This window comes from Lygodium microphyllum, chromosome 14 (assembly GCF_053477565.2).
Source record: "Lygodium microphyllum isolate KBCC chromosome 14, Lygodium_microphyllum_v1.1.10, whole genome shotgun sequence".
Classification (NCBI taxonomy): domain Eukaryota; kingdom Viridiplantae; phylum Streptophyta; class Polypodiopsida; order Schizaeales; family Lygodiaceae; genus Lygodium; species Lygodium microphyllum.
In genome coordinates, this window is record NC_141148.1 from 66,429,457 (window position 1) to 66,446,738 (window position 17,282).

Genomic DNA, 17,282 nt, shown 5'->3' on the forward strand with positions numbered 1-17,282 from the left:
TACGTATAGGCACGTTTATATGCTTGGGAGAATAACCAATTAGTAAGCATATATTTGAATGTTTCAATGTTCATTACCATCACATGTTTAACACGAGTGTACATGCATAGTTAAGTAAGCCTATAAAGCCACGATTAGTGATCACATCAATGGTTTGATTTTGTTGTAGTGTAATTCACTATCAAAAGTAGACATGTCAATTTAAGGAGGAGAGTCATGTAGAAAAGGCTCTACAACCTTAAGGACAATTGAAACATGATACGAGCCCAAATTGAAAAACCTTTTTTACAAACCATACCTTGAGCTTTTGGCATTCTTGTGGATGAGAAAGATCCATTTTGATATAGTCTTCACTAATAAAAATTCAATAACCATTGCATTTTGATGGGGGGGGAAAGAGGTGTTTCCTATCAACCAACCATATCTATGAGCAATATACTTGGGTATATATGGAAATCTAGTGGTACTATTGATGTAGCAAATATTGTGTTTATCAAGTTACTTGATGATGATCTGAGGAAAATAAGGATGAAGGTGTCATAATGATCTTATATTTCTCTTTCTCAACATAGCACCTTCACTCATAGAGACGTGGGTTTCATCTAAGAGAGGCATTGGATCTGAGCCCTATATTTACAACTTTTCAAGCATTACATATTGATCTAAGTAGCAAGGGCTTTACATAGGATGCTTTTACCAGCGCTATATTCATCTAATGTTGCATTTAAAGTGGTTACAAGAAATAAGGACTTACATGTATTTGATGATGTGATTCGTAATTTATGATATCAGAGCTAAACTAAACTAAAGTAGAAGAGATAAGGAGTATACTTTGCTGAATGTGCAACCAAGGATATTGAGAAACTACAATACAATACACATGTAGTGTAAGGGATGGATTTACTAGTTACAAGCTACAAGTTGCTTCTCTTATGTAAGTTAGATACACTAAAATATTGTAAAATTCATAGCTTTGGCTAGCATTAACCAACAACTCCCCTAAGGAGCAAATTGGCAACAGTAGTGCACAGTGTCTTTGAATTGTGCCACTCGCATCTTTTATTAAGAAGAGGGAAAAATAAGCATCTCTCCCCTTGAAAGAGGCAAAAACAACATAGTGCGATGTGCAGATGCACTCTCGCACTCTTGTTCTAGATAACGATAAGGATGGGAAGTCGTGGAAATAGAAGGGAATGTAAGGCTAGTGAATTATATAGAAAGGCAAGGTCAAGATATTGAAGGCTTTGTGATCATGTCAAATGAAAGATGGAGTACTGTCATGACGATGAAATGCCTTGCAATAAAAGGCCTGAGTCTTCTAAATACAATATAACACTACATATTTGCAAGGATGAAGATATATTTACAAAATTAAAGACATGCACACGAAGCATTAGATTGTATAGCCTTTTCGGATAGGTAAATTAGTGGAAAGCACCACAATGATCATTAATATATATATATATATATATATTAAGATTGTAATCCTCATACATATGATTAGACCTGATCTCATGCCTCCTTTTGTGACAAGTAATGCTGAGAACTTAATGATCGTTATGTTTTTAAGATTAAGATTCTAATCTTGCATGTGACTTATAAATTTGATTATGCCAGCGTCTCAGTAGTACTAGTAGTAGTAGAGAGCGCATGAGGAATTGAATGCAAGGAGGCTTACATTCCATCAAAACATGAGGCGTTGTAGAGGTAAGAAAGGGAGCGGCATGTACATCATTTGAAGGGCGCAATTATTAGGGGAACAAGGCAACAAATGGAATTTGTTTAGTAAGGGCAATATCAATGAAAGAGTGTCATGTTCTCTAACAATGTTAGGATATGAGGAGGGGCAGCCCGAATTTTGAATGTGAAAGGCTATACTTTTTAAAAAAGAAAAAGAGAAAAGAGAAAGATTGGAGGCGTACGTGACGCTTCTTATCTTAAGTATATTTATTTCTATTACCCTTCTTATGAGAAGGAGACACTCCCTGGCCCCCCCTTCCCGTTGAGGGGCTACTGCAACCTTCAAATTCGAGCACTCAGACAGAATCTGTAAGGATTGAATGGAAGGGGCGACCGCAGTTGCCAATATAAGGACTCACGATTGGATTAGTGTAATTAGCGAAATTAGGCTTTCGTGAGATCAGATCAGCTTAACGTAGGGCGGCCAGAAGACGTCCAAGTCGAGGCGGTAGGTGAGGTTGAAGGTGGCGATTTCGACGGGGGTGATGGTGGCGGTGCCCTGGGCGAAGAGGAAGCTGTCGGTGCCGCCCACGATGGGGAGGGGGCTGGGCCGGAGGGAGTTAACCACTCCCACCAGCGAGAGGGTGCCTTGATAGTCGCCCTCGTCCAGGGACAGCACCAGCGAGTTGAAGAAGGTGAGGCCGTCGAAGGAGGCCGCCACGGACAGGCCCGTGAAGGTGCCCACGGGATTCGAACTCGCGTTGGCCCCCTCCGTCACGGCGTCGCTGAGGCAGAACACCGTGCCGAACGTCGAGGCCGTCGGCGTGTTCACGCCCGGGAGCCCGTCCACGATGATGAAGTCCGTCGCGTTGAGCGTGTCGTGGAAGAAGAACCGGAATTGCTTGTGCTTGATCTGTACCGAGTGGTAGTGGTGGTGCTCCTGCTGCCCGATATGATGATCATGATGATGATGGGAGCTGCCCGTCGCTGCAACCCTAATTATCCCGGCGCCATGGAGTCCCATCCCGCCCGTGATCACTACAAGTATGTAGTTCGCTAGAAGGAGACTCAGGTTTAAGCCTGCATACGATAAGGCGCTCGATCTCTCTAGTTTCAGATAAGTAGCCATGTTCGCTAATCTAATTTTGCCTTTCCCGTCGGCGTGTCTCGATATATAAGCGGGTAGCTAATTGCCTTGGGTCCTCATAATTGGCGATGGCCGGCATATCCGGCGGCGATGGCGTTACCAGATGCTTTGCAGAGAAAACACAAACACTACCGTTTGACTCCCCACGTTCTTTTGTACTCTTCTGATCGGCACATTGCAAAAGCATATGACCCGTCACGTAGAGTTATTAGGATTCTGCCATTCTGATCCATAGCTCCTCGTGACCGATCACAAACAGTGTTCTTAGCATTATTCTGCATGATGTTCTTCCATAGTTCCTTTTGACATCTTGCATAAAACCTATATTCACATTATCTTCAAATTGTTTGGAACTACATCCACATCCCCTTGAACAATCCTATATCTATAATCCTTTGGCTAGCCTAGCCTCCCCTTTTCCCTTGTAGTTAACTTTATGGGTTTCAAAAGACAAATATAGCATAAGGGTGGTAGTCTTTCAAGGCAAATATCTTGATGCTAAAAAGTAGCAAAAGACTAGTGTGTCCTATGAAGTTGTGTGGCTTTTTGAAAAGATTATGGAGGGCATCATTGGAATGGTGGATGCATCACAATTGTTATGTATGAACATGGTGATGCACAACTATGGAGCAATACATATTAATAGACACTTTGTACAATGGAGCACATATTTCCAAGATTAAAATGCTTCTAATCTGATTAAATTAGAAACATCATTTCGATGGAGAAATAATAATGTTATAACTTTGTTTCAATTGTTGCAAAAGTAATTGTAGAGGATATTTGAATGTCAAAAAAAGAAACTTTCTATTTGGGTTCCTGTACTTGGAATTTTTTTTGAGGAGCTTGCATGCTTTGTATAGGGGTGCTATGCATATTGTATGAAAAATGCTTGCTTATCCAATATTGGATGAATGAATATCAAGATTGGAAGTAATTGGTTATAATGAAGGTCCTACATGTGGACTAGAATTGCAAGCACGTTATATTGGTCACTTGAAGAAGATGGTACATGAGGACATTACAAGTACCTTCATCATAACCATTCACACTAAACATGGGGCAAGGAATTGAGGCCAATTTGCCCAAGTGGATGCCTTTGGATTAAATCAGGGATATTAAATGAATGCGAGCCATGATTATTAATAAGGTCCATAGATTGTTTTATCACATGATCAGCTTCTTATCTAACATCTTTTATTTCCAATGCATGTTTATGTTAGAGATGTTGCTTGCACAATCAGGGACCTTATAATAGGAAATATTAATAAGAAATACAGAGGGTACAAATATGCCAATTAATCACTTTACAAGCCAAAAGAAGGGTGATAGTGTGATAGGTGTTGATGGAGTGAGAAGCTTCAAGAAAGAAAGAGAAGCAAGCAATATAGTTGAAGCAAAAGGAGAACCCTTTGGCTACCAAAAACGAGAGTTAGCCTTATAAGGAAAAATAAGGTGGTTTGTGTAAGTGGATTTGATATGTGGATTGCATCTGAGTAGCAAGTAGGTGAATCTCTTAAACTTGTGCTAGGTGGTTGGTGATATAGTGTGTTGCTATCTATGTAGGTCTATATAGGAAGACTCTTCCTACATTGCTAGTTGCACAATAAGGTTAAAAATACCATAATCCTATTCTAGTGTGTACCTTTCATAAGTTTGAGTACATGTCATGGGTTTAATCTTTTAACACTCTTTATCAAACTCATGGTTTTGGCCAAGGCTTATATATTTAAAAATACAAGGATTAGAATATATTATTAGGGCCATTCAAAAGAGATACACACTTTAGAGAGTATCATAATCACATTGAGGAATGTTTTTGCTGCCCTTTTTCTTGAATGACCAAGTAGAAGCTGCTTCATGATGTTTTTCTTCTTCTTTTCCAACTTCATTATCCTCTTCTTTACCACTTCCTTTCACTTTCTTCATGATAAATGGCAATTGATCACTTTCCTTGTATAAAAAAATAATATTTCTAATTGTGGCCTAGTTTGTGGAAAAAGTTACACACAAACATGTCATTGTGACGGATTTAGGTTTCAATGTTAAGGTATGAGATTGGAAACTTGCTTGGTCTCAAATGATTTCTCTCCTTCTAGGAAAGAAGCTTGTACTTCTACCAATTTTGGAGAAGGTATGTTGATGAGAGTAGTAATTAGATGGTCATACTCTTCAAGAATATATTTACATAAGACACCAGTGGCTACATCCTCTTCAACCTTGAGATCTATACCAGTAAGTTAGATTCGTAACAATTTCATGTAGCTCAAATGAGATGCTAGAGAGGCTTGATGGTTCTTTTTGAATCTAAAGATCTCTATAAAAACTTCAACTTTTGAGCTTTTGGATAGAGTCTGAAGTATTTTATTTAGCTCATGCCAAGTGTCCTTTCTTGTGTCACACCCATGCACATGATGAATATAGGTGTCATTGAGCTCAAGCTTAATGATAACTTAGAATTTATCATCTCTAACTTCCCATGTAGCTACTAGCATTACATCTAGTGACTTCTTATTTTGTAAATTTGCAATGCTGCACATTTCTTTCTTCATGAATTTAGTGCTATCCACCTTCATTATACTGCAGCAATTGTTAACCAAAAATTTATTGTGCTTCAATATTAATGAGTAGTGCTATTGGGGGGTTCACTCATGAGTATATGTATGTAATAGGTGAGTTCAAAATAAGGGGTTTTAAAAACACCATTTTTATTCATTTTTTATATATAGAGGGGTGTCATATAAATGGGTTACTTAGAGATTGAACAAAAAAGGATTGTGTTTTATTCAAGAAAAATTTCATAGATAGGGATATTTATAAATAGGCCTTGTATGACATGTCATATATAGAGGATATATATATAGCAAAAACCCCTATGTTATGCTCTTGTTGCTGCTCAATATGATGATCATAGGATATGGGTGTTGCAACCCTAATTATCCTAACATGGAATCCCAATGTGCTTGTACTAACTAGTATAATTAGCCAAAATTAGGAAGATTAGGTTAATGAAGTATGCATATGATGAGCTCAACCTCTCTAGTTTTACATAACTAGCATATATAGTGGGAACCCTAGTAGAGCAAAGTTAATTGCTATTGTTAGTTACTTGTGGTAACTAATTGGGTCACCAAGAATGTAAAGGTGAGAAGGAGGAAAATAGAATAGACAAGGTCATGCTCTTTGCTAAACTCATTCTCTCTCTCTCTCTCTCTCTCTCTCTCTCTCTCTCTCTCTCTCTCCCATAGGCCAACTCAACACTTTGCATTTGGTGGAGATGAAAATGCTAGGTTCTTCACTTAGTCCTAGTAATTCTAGATATGTGCATTAAGACAAGCCTATATATCAAGAATAAGAACAACACACATATACTTATCAAATTATGAATGTTGTTAGCTCAATGATGCAAGATGAAGGATCAAAGACCCTTCATGATGCAATAGAAAGGGGACAATGAATAGAAGGGCAATTGAAGGTCCTAATACATCAAAGAATAACTTGAAGGCTAAGGTAACATTGGATGGACTAGGAGTTTGATATTCAAAATACATAAATGGTTGAAAGAATCTCCTTAAAAATTTGAGATGCACAAAGATGCGCCAAAAATTTTTACTATAATAAATTTGGCCATGTGAAAGGGTATTGCAGTTGATCAAAAGCTAGTAGGCAATATCAAGTATAGAGTGCCCAACTTACTAACAGTAATGTAGCAATGCTAGCAAGTGTACCAAAAAAGCTTTAAGTAAATGGTTGTTAAGGAATTCACATGTGCAAGCCTCTACAATTTAACCCACAAATAGTTTAGGATTACTGATCACTCTTAACATAGGACACAGATAAGGGTATTTTTTAATAGACCACCTTGAATACATGTGATATAGAGGGTTTACATATAGTGAATCCCCCAAGTTAGAACTTCTAACTTTTGCACCAATACCATTCACAACATTTCCAAGAACTAACTGTTTTCAATGGGCACAAATAGGAGAAGTTCCTGAGTAGCAATGCCAAAACAAGACATACAAAGACTCCTACAGAGATATCCAAATATATTATCAATATCCTCAAGGAAATCCACCATCAACACACCAATATACTGTGAAATTTGAGTGTATCCTAGACCAATGATCAAGATGTTAATGTGTAGGAGATCACCCAAAGAGATTCAAATTGCCAATGAGGTAGTCGAAGACATGTTAGCCAAGTGTAGAATAAAACAATTCAAAATCCATGGTGGGAACTGGAGCCACATTAAGTGAAAAAAGAAAATGGAAAATTTCTTGCTTTTGCATAGATTACATACCTTTAAAAAAGTGACCATCAAAGATGTCTACCAACCATCAAGGTTGCAGGATTTATTAGATCAACTAGAAAGCTTCAAATATTTTGCATCCATTGATTTGAGTTGGAGCCCCAAGAGAGACACCAAGAAAATGAGGTTTTTACTGCAAGAAAATCTATATTGTATTATGAACAACCATATTTTTCATATTTGATATGATCTCAACAAAGAAAAGAACACCACGAACAAGAAATCTTCATGCAACTTCATAGAAATAATTATCCCATGGCTTTAACTTTAACAAAATCGATCATTCTCTTATTCTTCATAGAATTCATTGATAAACATTAAAAACACAAGATAATACACAGCTTTGAATGGAAAGATATCACATATGATTCATCTTCAAAGTTTCCATAGCTTTCTCTCACAATCTCTCGTAGATAGATACATTGTCTTTCATAAAATTGGCTATCACACACACAAACACACACACACACACACACACACACACTCTCTCTCTCTCTCTCTCTCTCTCTCTCTCTCTCAATAGTACATCATCTCCTCACTACAATACTCAATAATCACTCACAATAACCCTTATTTGGTCATGCATACCCCTTCCAAGAGGTATGCCTAATACGAAAGGTCACCAAAGCCACTACAATGACTCTTCATAGCTCACTGCTGTCACTTCACTCCAGTCTTCTTTTGAGTCTTCAGCAGCTACTTCTTCCACTTCCATGAGCTCTTTTGAAATTGCATTCACCTCTTTCCAAGGCTATAAAACTTTTCCATACTACAGGCTTATCCAATAGAACACTTATAGAGGCATATAGAATAGGAATAGAGGCTCTACAGAAGCTCAACATAGGGTTACAGAAGGTCAATAGAAAGCATCCAGCTCAACTAAAACCAATCAAAACCATTAAAAACCATTCAATAAGATTTTAAAAAACCTCAAGCTTCATCAATCATTACTCCATCCTTCATAATACAGAAGAAAAACAAAACAAAACAGAAAAAAAATAGAAGCCATCAAAACTAATCAGATACTATCAAGATATCATCAGAACATCACAGAACCTCATATCTCTATTGAAAAACATTATGATCTTATCAAAACTATTCCAGCCTATCCAAAACACTCTCAAATCACTTCCAAACTGTCAAGGAGAGGACTGGGGAGAGAGAAAGAGGAGAGAGAAAGAGGAGAGAGAAGAAGAGGTGTAGAAGAGAGAGAAAGAGAGTAACAAGGAGAGAGAAATACTAAAAATGGAGAGAGAAAGATAAAAAGAGAGAGAAGATAGCCATGAAAGCTGGAGAGAGGGAGAAGATGAGGGAGACTTATTATTATGATTTGATGGTAAAAAAATGTCAAGTCCCTTACGTCTTATATACCCACCAATGTAGCAAGTATTTTTGTCCATTATTTTATTCCCGTATTCCCCACCTCTTACATTCCATCCCCACCCAAAGGTTTTTTCCCTCAAAATAGGGCAGGGTAGCGCAGTCCAGAGTACTACTCTGATGAATAATTACAAGGGGTTATTCAATAAATCATGTGGGGGTTATGTATGTATGTTGGGTCATGGATACAATATGATGTATGGACATGATTGGGGAATATAAAAAATCCAAATTTGACCCATATTCAGTGAGGATTTGAGTGATGTAGATAGTGGACAGCATGGTGTTTACTACAAGACCCTATCATAGTAAACCTGCAATAACTTTTGATAGGTAACTTTGATCGGGGTGTTTGTCACATAGAAACGGATCTTACTTTGAGTACTTTCAACCATGTATGGCATTGAATGCTATCCATAATTTAGAATCAAATCTATTTGAAAATAGAGAGTTGTCTACAATCTTCCCTGGACTAAAATATAGCCGTAGATAACCAATCTTTAGCCAAAAGAGCCTACCAAAAAGAAGAAATTGCCCACAAGATGAATGCTGGTCTAAATGAGATCCCAAGAAATCCATTAACCTTCGGGATCAAAAGATATTCCATCATAATGATTGTCCAAGAGAAGAGAATGGCCATCAACCACATATTCCAATCCACCCGGATCAAATGGATACAAGGAAGTATCCCCATAATCAAGTCCATAATCACATCCATAATCTCCCGGATCATAGGAAAGCACAATGCCATCTTCATATTCATGTATGCCCAAATCAGGTATTACATCATCATCAGACATATACCAGTCATTGTAACCATGATCAAGGTACTTATTATCAAATGTGTTCAATGGCTGTTGTGAACCTTGATTAAGTGTAAATTGATGCTCAAGAATATCATCATGAGGTTTCTCCAAGAATCTAAAACCTTCAGCATAACCATCTACATCTATGAGTGCCCATGTGATTCATTAGTTAATATGTCATCAGCTTGTACATCTTGCTCTCTTTACTGTTCCCTTCTTGTACATCTTCTTGGTCTTCTTGCTCATCTTCTTGTTGATCATGTTGCTCATTATCTCATTCTTGTTGTTCAGCTTGCTCATTTCTCTCTTCTTCATCATCAGCACCTTGAAAAGAACTCATCATTACATTTGGGTAATCATGAGATATGAAGTGATTGGGATATAGGATACCATGGTAGGTATGAACTTGCTATTGATCAGAGCTAGAAGAGTACTGATAAGCATGACCATTATCGTCACGTCCATAAGAACCGGGTTGCTAAATTAAGAAAGGTTCACATGTATAATCATGACTATGTTGCCTAAGAGGTGGATTCTCATCAGAAGCATAAGCATGTTGCCCATAATAGCCATTCTACTGCCAAGGTTCAATGGAATGATACTCTGCATTATGACATGGTACATCATATCTATAAGCATTAACATGCTGTCTAGATGTACTTACATATTGCTTATGTTCGTTTGCATGTTGCTATTGTCCATATCCATAAGATGCATGCATATCATAGCGTGTACCATCAGCATATACATGTTGGCCATAAGTGTAAGCATTGGGTGCATGAGAATTTGCATTAACTGATGGGAAGGTGATTCTTTCAGCATGTACATGTGACCGATCTTCTTGCTCTTTTCCCTTCAGTTGAATCTCCAACCACTTATAGAGAATTTGGCATTAAGTGTGTCCATGGTGGTTCTCATCTGACACATGTCCTTCATCATCTCAGCATGATTTTATATGTTTGTTGTTATGCTTGCAAGTATAGCCTCCTACCTTTCCAAAACAGCCTCATGTCTTTGATTATGCCTTATCTCATGCCTGTATAGAGTGTCATTAAGAGCAATGTCATGAGGATACTCCTCCTAATCCATTTAAAGGCTGTTCTCAGTCCTTGGTTCTCGTGCATCCTTGATTTGTTGTTGAACATCTTCATTGGCCTTGGTTTTTCCCCCTATTTCTTGCCATGGTTAGGTGCAGTCCCGTTAGACCACTTGTCACTATTTTGCATGTAACTTGAGCTAGGAAGCTCCAATTAACCTACTTTTTTGTTCAAGTTAAATCCAAGGATTCCCTCTTAGAACTGAGCATAAGCATATGCTTCGAAGTTTTATACAGACAATTCTATAATGGGAAAAGTACTAATGTACTGTGTAGTCCATCACCCTGTCTACACTTGTAGGAGGCCTATTTCGACCTATAAGTATCTTTTAGGGTCCAACTAGAGATCCAAAACTGATCAAGGACCTTAGTAGGACCTATGGGCATGCTGTAAGACCTACACCTTAGTTCTTGGGAGTAGGTACACTTCTGTAAATACAAGTAAATCGCTTATAGCACCCTGCGGGAGTCAAGAAAGGGATTGCAAGGAATCAACTTGTCAATGCATGACTAAAAGGTCATCCCAGCCCAACCATCCAAATTCCCTTTTTGCAACCTTATTCCAGAACTGAGCATGTCATAAACATCTCTTAGCATAATTTTCCCATGCATAGGCATCTCCCATTCATTCCAAGCATCGTATTCACTAGCAAGTATTTTTCTCCATTATTTTATTCCTATATTCCCCTCATATTCCCCATCTCTTATATAAACCAATCAATCATCATGTAAAATCAACCATTTAGCCCATAAAAACAACACAAATTAATCAAAAAATAGGTCATTTCAACATTCAACATATCCCCACAATTAATAAGAGAGCGTCCTCGCGACCTAGGAAAAAGAGAATACAAGTTCATCAAATAGCTTAACTTGATCTTCAACAATAATCTATAGGAAACACCATTCAATCACAACTCCATCTTATAACCTGCATCTAATAAAGAATACAACGAAAGGAAAACCTTTTATCCATTACCACATCTTATGAACAACAAAAACTCATGACAAACACGTAAAGGATATAATAGGTTTTGCATCTTGAGCTATCTATTCACCATCACTATCACTGCAAATCTCCAAAAATATAGCTCTCAAACAAATTGAATATCCAACCACCCCACGAACCCATCACATATAAATTAACACAACACAAAACAATCATCTAAATGGCACCTCCAAAAGAGAGATATATCATTATGAATCATGAAAGATACATCCACAGGTATCAATGAATATGATCCCTCTCAAAGGCTTGGTGATTTCAAAAACGGTCCATGGATAAGGATTCATCCACAAAAGTTCTTGGAGGATTTTGGAAAAACTAAAGGCAACACGTCCTCTCTAACAAGACAAGATATCTGCTAGGTAAACAAAGGGCATGAAAATACAATGCATGCACTTGTTGGGAATAAATGTTCACATTTACATTCATGCACAACTTTGGAATGGCCTTTGGATCATTATGTGAATGCCTATGCATATACACTAGGTACCAAGCAAAGTGAGCCATCAATCTCACTGAAGGATCTATAGGCTAAGAATGTTGTTGAGCAAAATGTAGATGATTCTGATATGCTTGACTAGCAGTCATCCACTCCCCTAGAATCAATGGCCAATTAATCTAAGGTTCAGTAAGAGAATCAGCTGAACTCCACCCCCATCTTCTAGGAATATTATGATCAAAACCTGCATATCCACTAACCAACGGAGGGGGATGAGGAATAGAAGTGGTAGGAGATGGAAGAGGAACTAGTAAAAGAGAATGAAGAGATGGATAGGCAAAATTGTAAAATGAAGAATGAGCTAAATAGTGATTAGTTGAAAATTTAGGAGAATATGTTAAGAAAGGTGTTAATAGATAGGCAAGAAAAATGGAGATAAATACTATAGATGGGGAAGGACAAGAAAAAGGAGGGGAAAATACAATCTTGAATAAAGAACAATGTGTAAATATAGGAATTTGAGGAGCACCTTGAGGTTGAATGAAAAGGGGTAAAATGACCTAGGGATTAGATTGATAAAGGGAAAGATAAGTATCATACCTATGGGTCATCTATTGATAATGAGATGGAGAAGGTACTAATGGACCTAAGGCGCGGATCTATGATGATAAGATTCAGAAAAAGAGGAATCAAATAGGGATTTCTTGGAAAGATAGGCTAAAAGATCCACCCTCAATTGGTTAATGTTTTGTGCATGAGCTGAAGCTTTAATTTGGCATTGATTCAAAATGACAGAGTCAATCATGGTATGCCACAAAATCTCAAGACAATCAGTCACTTTGGAGAAATAACACTGAAACATCTCTTCTATCTGCAACTCCAAATGTGTGACATACAAAGCAGCTTGTAGGACCACATCCCCAACATACCAAGCTAAATCTTCATTGTCTGGAATAAAAAAATCACCTTGCACAGATACATATAAGATAGAAGCATAGTATCTGAAGTCACAAAGTCTTAAAAAACCATTCAGACTACTTCAGTCAACAAGTCAAAAGACCAGGCCCCACTCCAACCATCCTCTCGAAGAGGTAAATCCATTGTGGAAAGCTGAATGTAGAAGGCCAACTTCTGTTGTTGATAATGCAAAAAAAAAGAGGGATCTGGAGGAACATATTCCTGGAACTGCTCAAATGAAGACCATATCAAATCCATTCGAGACTAAAGTCTTTCCACCTTACCCTAGAACAACGGGCATAATGTGGCTCATCTTTGAAGAACTGCTAAGTTTGCAGGGAACAAAGAAGGAATTGGTTGCATAAGACTCTATGAAGAAGAGCGAGACTAAGCCAACTGATCCTTGAGTTGCTGAATCTATGCATTGCTCTAATTTAGGACAATTGTAGTGGATTTAAGCTTCTAGGTTTGGGCAGCTATCACAGCCATCATCTCTTGAACCTCCTTTTTTAACCTATTCCTCTCCTTTGTTACAATAATAACTTGGGACTGAGTTTCTACCAACTGAGTTGTTAAAGTCAAGATTTCATCTTTTTGTGTATCCATGACCTTAGTTTGCTACTCCATTTGTATATAGAGGTCAAAAAATTTCTCTTGAGTAGAAGCTAACTCAATATAACATTATATAACTCCTCCTTATACTTTTGTGAGCTTCTTCATAAAAAGAAGAAGAAAGTTGTTGGATACAAGTGGTAACTGAAAGTTCAATTGAACTCTAGATATCCTTACACAAAAAAGAAATGGCATCTCCTACTACTAGGCGTTGCACAGAAGGAATAGAAATGTCAAGCATACCATCCCTATGGGCTCTAAAAAAATTTGGAATTTGAAGAAAGGCAGACAATGTGCTACAAGATTGAGCAGGAATTGTAACTAGAACTAAAGGAGTAGCAATTGTCACACTGATTCGACAGCTCATTTTAGGTGCTTTCTCTGAATGACTAGAGGTGGGGGAGAATCATCATCCTCAATGATCACATCATCATCTCCATGAGGAGGACAAGGAACCTCTGGAGGATCAACTAAAGGTAAAGGGACTTCCTTTGTAGGGGTAGCATGCATCAAGAATACATAAAGGTATGATCCAAATGTGACATTAGTCACATTTCCTCTACTTGCTCTAATGAAATGTTGATCCATCTTTGCTAGGAGATAGGTACTGCAATGAATGGTAATACCTTTTAGGACCATACAAGAAGCTGTGAACAACTCCTTGGAGAGATAATGAGATAGGGTTTTGGTATGCATAAACCTGTCTTGAAGAAATTGGTACAACTGCTTCCATAGGGAGTTGAAAATCATAGAGACACTGGCACCTGATGTGGTAATAACCTTCTTTGGATCCAAAACATCCGGAGTGTGCTTCTATAAGAGCTTCAAAATATCCTCATTATAGAATAACTGACGAGCAGTAGAGAAGGACTCCCCATGATATGGCAAAGAAAGAGCCTTCCCTAGACTCTTAGGCATGATAAGAATAGTGGTACCACGAACATGACCAGACCTCTTATTATAAGAGGTTAAAAATTGATCACAGATCTCAGGATCATCTAGAGCTAGCAGTAAGGAAAGGCCCACAAACTTTGATAATCACGATTTAGCAACGAGGTTTGAATCTAGCAACAAGGAATAATCGTGTGATACCAAAGGCACATACTAGATCAGGGGAGGGGCTCGTGGCACCATTTATATGGTTTACATACACATACCACACACGCACACACTCACAATGAATTCTTGCAAAAAAAAAAAGATTGAAATAGATTAGATATCGATCATAATAAACTCATATGACTTGACCAATTGACTAACAACCCCAAGCAGTCCACATGCTAGGAAAAATAAGGCATGACCTCTACACATGTGCGATCGAAAGCTTCATGCGATGCAAATAAACAGACACCTTGAATCCCCATATCAAGTAGAAAAGAAAAAGAAAAATATATATTGTACAATGACTCGTCAACCTGAGTAAAACAAAAATATAGAATCACATAAGAACTGATTAGACCGACATGACACTTGAACTGTTTAACCATCATCGACAAGAAGGACTAGACAAGACTCCACCATTCCCATTCCCACGAAGTGCATTCATTAAAAAGGGAAATGAGCAATGTGGGAAAAAGAAATATAATGAAGGCTTCATTTCAATAAAATTATTAATAATGGATGCAAATTTTATTAGGTAATAAACCTTAAAAAGAAAACTGTGGTTCCTTGTTATCATCTATTTAAAATTTATTAATTTTGAAATGGTGATTTTAGCGTAACCCAGACTTCGAACCTTGACTTAGGGTCTCTAAATGTAAATTCATTTATTAATTATTAATTGTGTGTTGGGTGTTTTTTTGCCAGTGCGTGCTTCTTGGTGACGGTTGGTTCATTTTTAATTAAAATTGAACATGTCTGTAATGCATGAAGCATGTGTTAAGTGAACGACGGATTGATTTTAATTTAAAAAAATATTTGTGTTTTGGCACTGATGCGTGTGAAAAACGTGGCGATCATGATTCCGCTTAATAATTAATTATGAGTTTTAGGGTAGCAAAAATAAAAAAGGAAAGGAAAGGAATACCTAGGAGGGATGTGTATGCAAGCACAGTTTGAATGCACTATTAGTAATGGAGATGATGCAAGCACAATGTAATCCAACAAGAAAATCCAATGACTTGAAAAAGTTTTCCAATATTAATGAATTTGACTATGAATGTTGGATTAATATTTTATTTTTAAAAATATTCAACAAAGTGGATTGAAAGCTAAGCACAAAGGTCCAATATATTTTAAGGTGAGGGAAAAGGGGGGAAGGACTATGAGTAGGTGTTTCCTTTTTTTTTTTGTAAGGGGTGAAAAGGTATATATATATATATATATATATATATATATATATATATATATATATATATATATATATATATATATATATATATATATATATATATATATATATAGGGGAGAAGTGTGGGGGCCTTGATGGTTTTTTGTTTTGTTTTTTGTTTTTTTTTTAAAGTGAAGTTAATGTTAAGGGTGTCAGCTTATATGTGGTTTTTTTATTTTTATTTTTATTTTAAAAATGGAGAGGGATGGGGGACCATTTTGGTTTTGAAAAATGAAATTGAAGTGAATTTTAATGTTGTGGGTTTTTAAAAAAATAAAAAAGTGTTCATTTTAAAAATGAAAAATGTAGAGGGGTGGGTAGGGAGGGTATAGTTGGGGTGGGCGGGTAAGCACGTGGGTGGGGAGGGGAGGGAGGAGAGGCTAGGGAGGAGGCGTAGGGGGAGGAGAGACGTGAGGAGGCGACATAGGGGGAGGAGACGCTAGGGATGAGACGTGGTGGTAGGAAAGTGTTTTGGCTGGCCAGCGGCACTGCGGCGGTCAGGAAGCTCCTGCAACAACATCGGTAGGTCAACTGACGCATTGGCGCCACAAGGAGAACCAAGGGAAGGAGGGCGGGCACATCATGTCAGATGGCCCAAAACTTTAGGCACAATGGATCCTGCAGACTTGGTGGTTGCAATGACTGGGGACAAGCTGGGGTGACATTGCGGCGGCTGAGGAGAAGGTAGCCGAGGAGGAGAGAGATGAAGGCTAGGGAGGAAACAAGGGGGAGGAGGAGGAGGGAGGGGAAAGAGGAGGGGAGGGGAAGAGAGTACGTGGGGGGGAGGGGGGGAAGAGGGGAGGTGGGAAGGGGCACGAGGGAGGGAGGGCCTATGAGAGAGGGAGGAGGGTCAAGGTGGGAGGGGAGGGTTTAGGGGATTAGGTTTTTTTTTTTAAAGGTTAAAAGTTGGAAATAAACGATTGTCGATGCCCTCGTCCTGCACGTGTGTGTGCAGCGAGGATAAAAGAATTTATGGTGTAAGAATTGAGAGGGCATGTGGGAACACAGGCGGGTGGAGGATAATAGGATGAACGCATCGATGCACCTGAGAAGCTAGAATTTAGAATGTGTGCGCACAAAACACGCATAATATCGGAACGTAAATTCATTAAAGATTTAATTTCAAAAAATGCAGCCATCGAAATGAAATGCAAAAAACAAGGAAAAGCATGCCAAATAATGTGCCGGATAGGCATGTCAGATGAGAATGCACTTTTGATATGGATAGAACACCTTCACATTAAAAAACCATAAAAACACAACCGAAACAAGAAAGAAATATTAATACAAAAAGATCTGGGTGGTCAAAACCCAGCGAGGTGAACACAAAAAATATCTGCAAAAGATATTACACAAGATAGGGAAGGTGGAATGCAGTTCTGGGGACGGTATAGCACGTTCGCATGGGAAAAATGACAAAAATATCAAACAAAACAAAATTAAAAATGAATACAAAAAAAGCCATGCATTGGAACGGAGGGCAATGAAAAGAGAAAATGTCAGGGGAATTGTGGGACA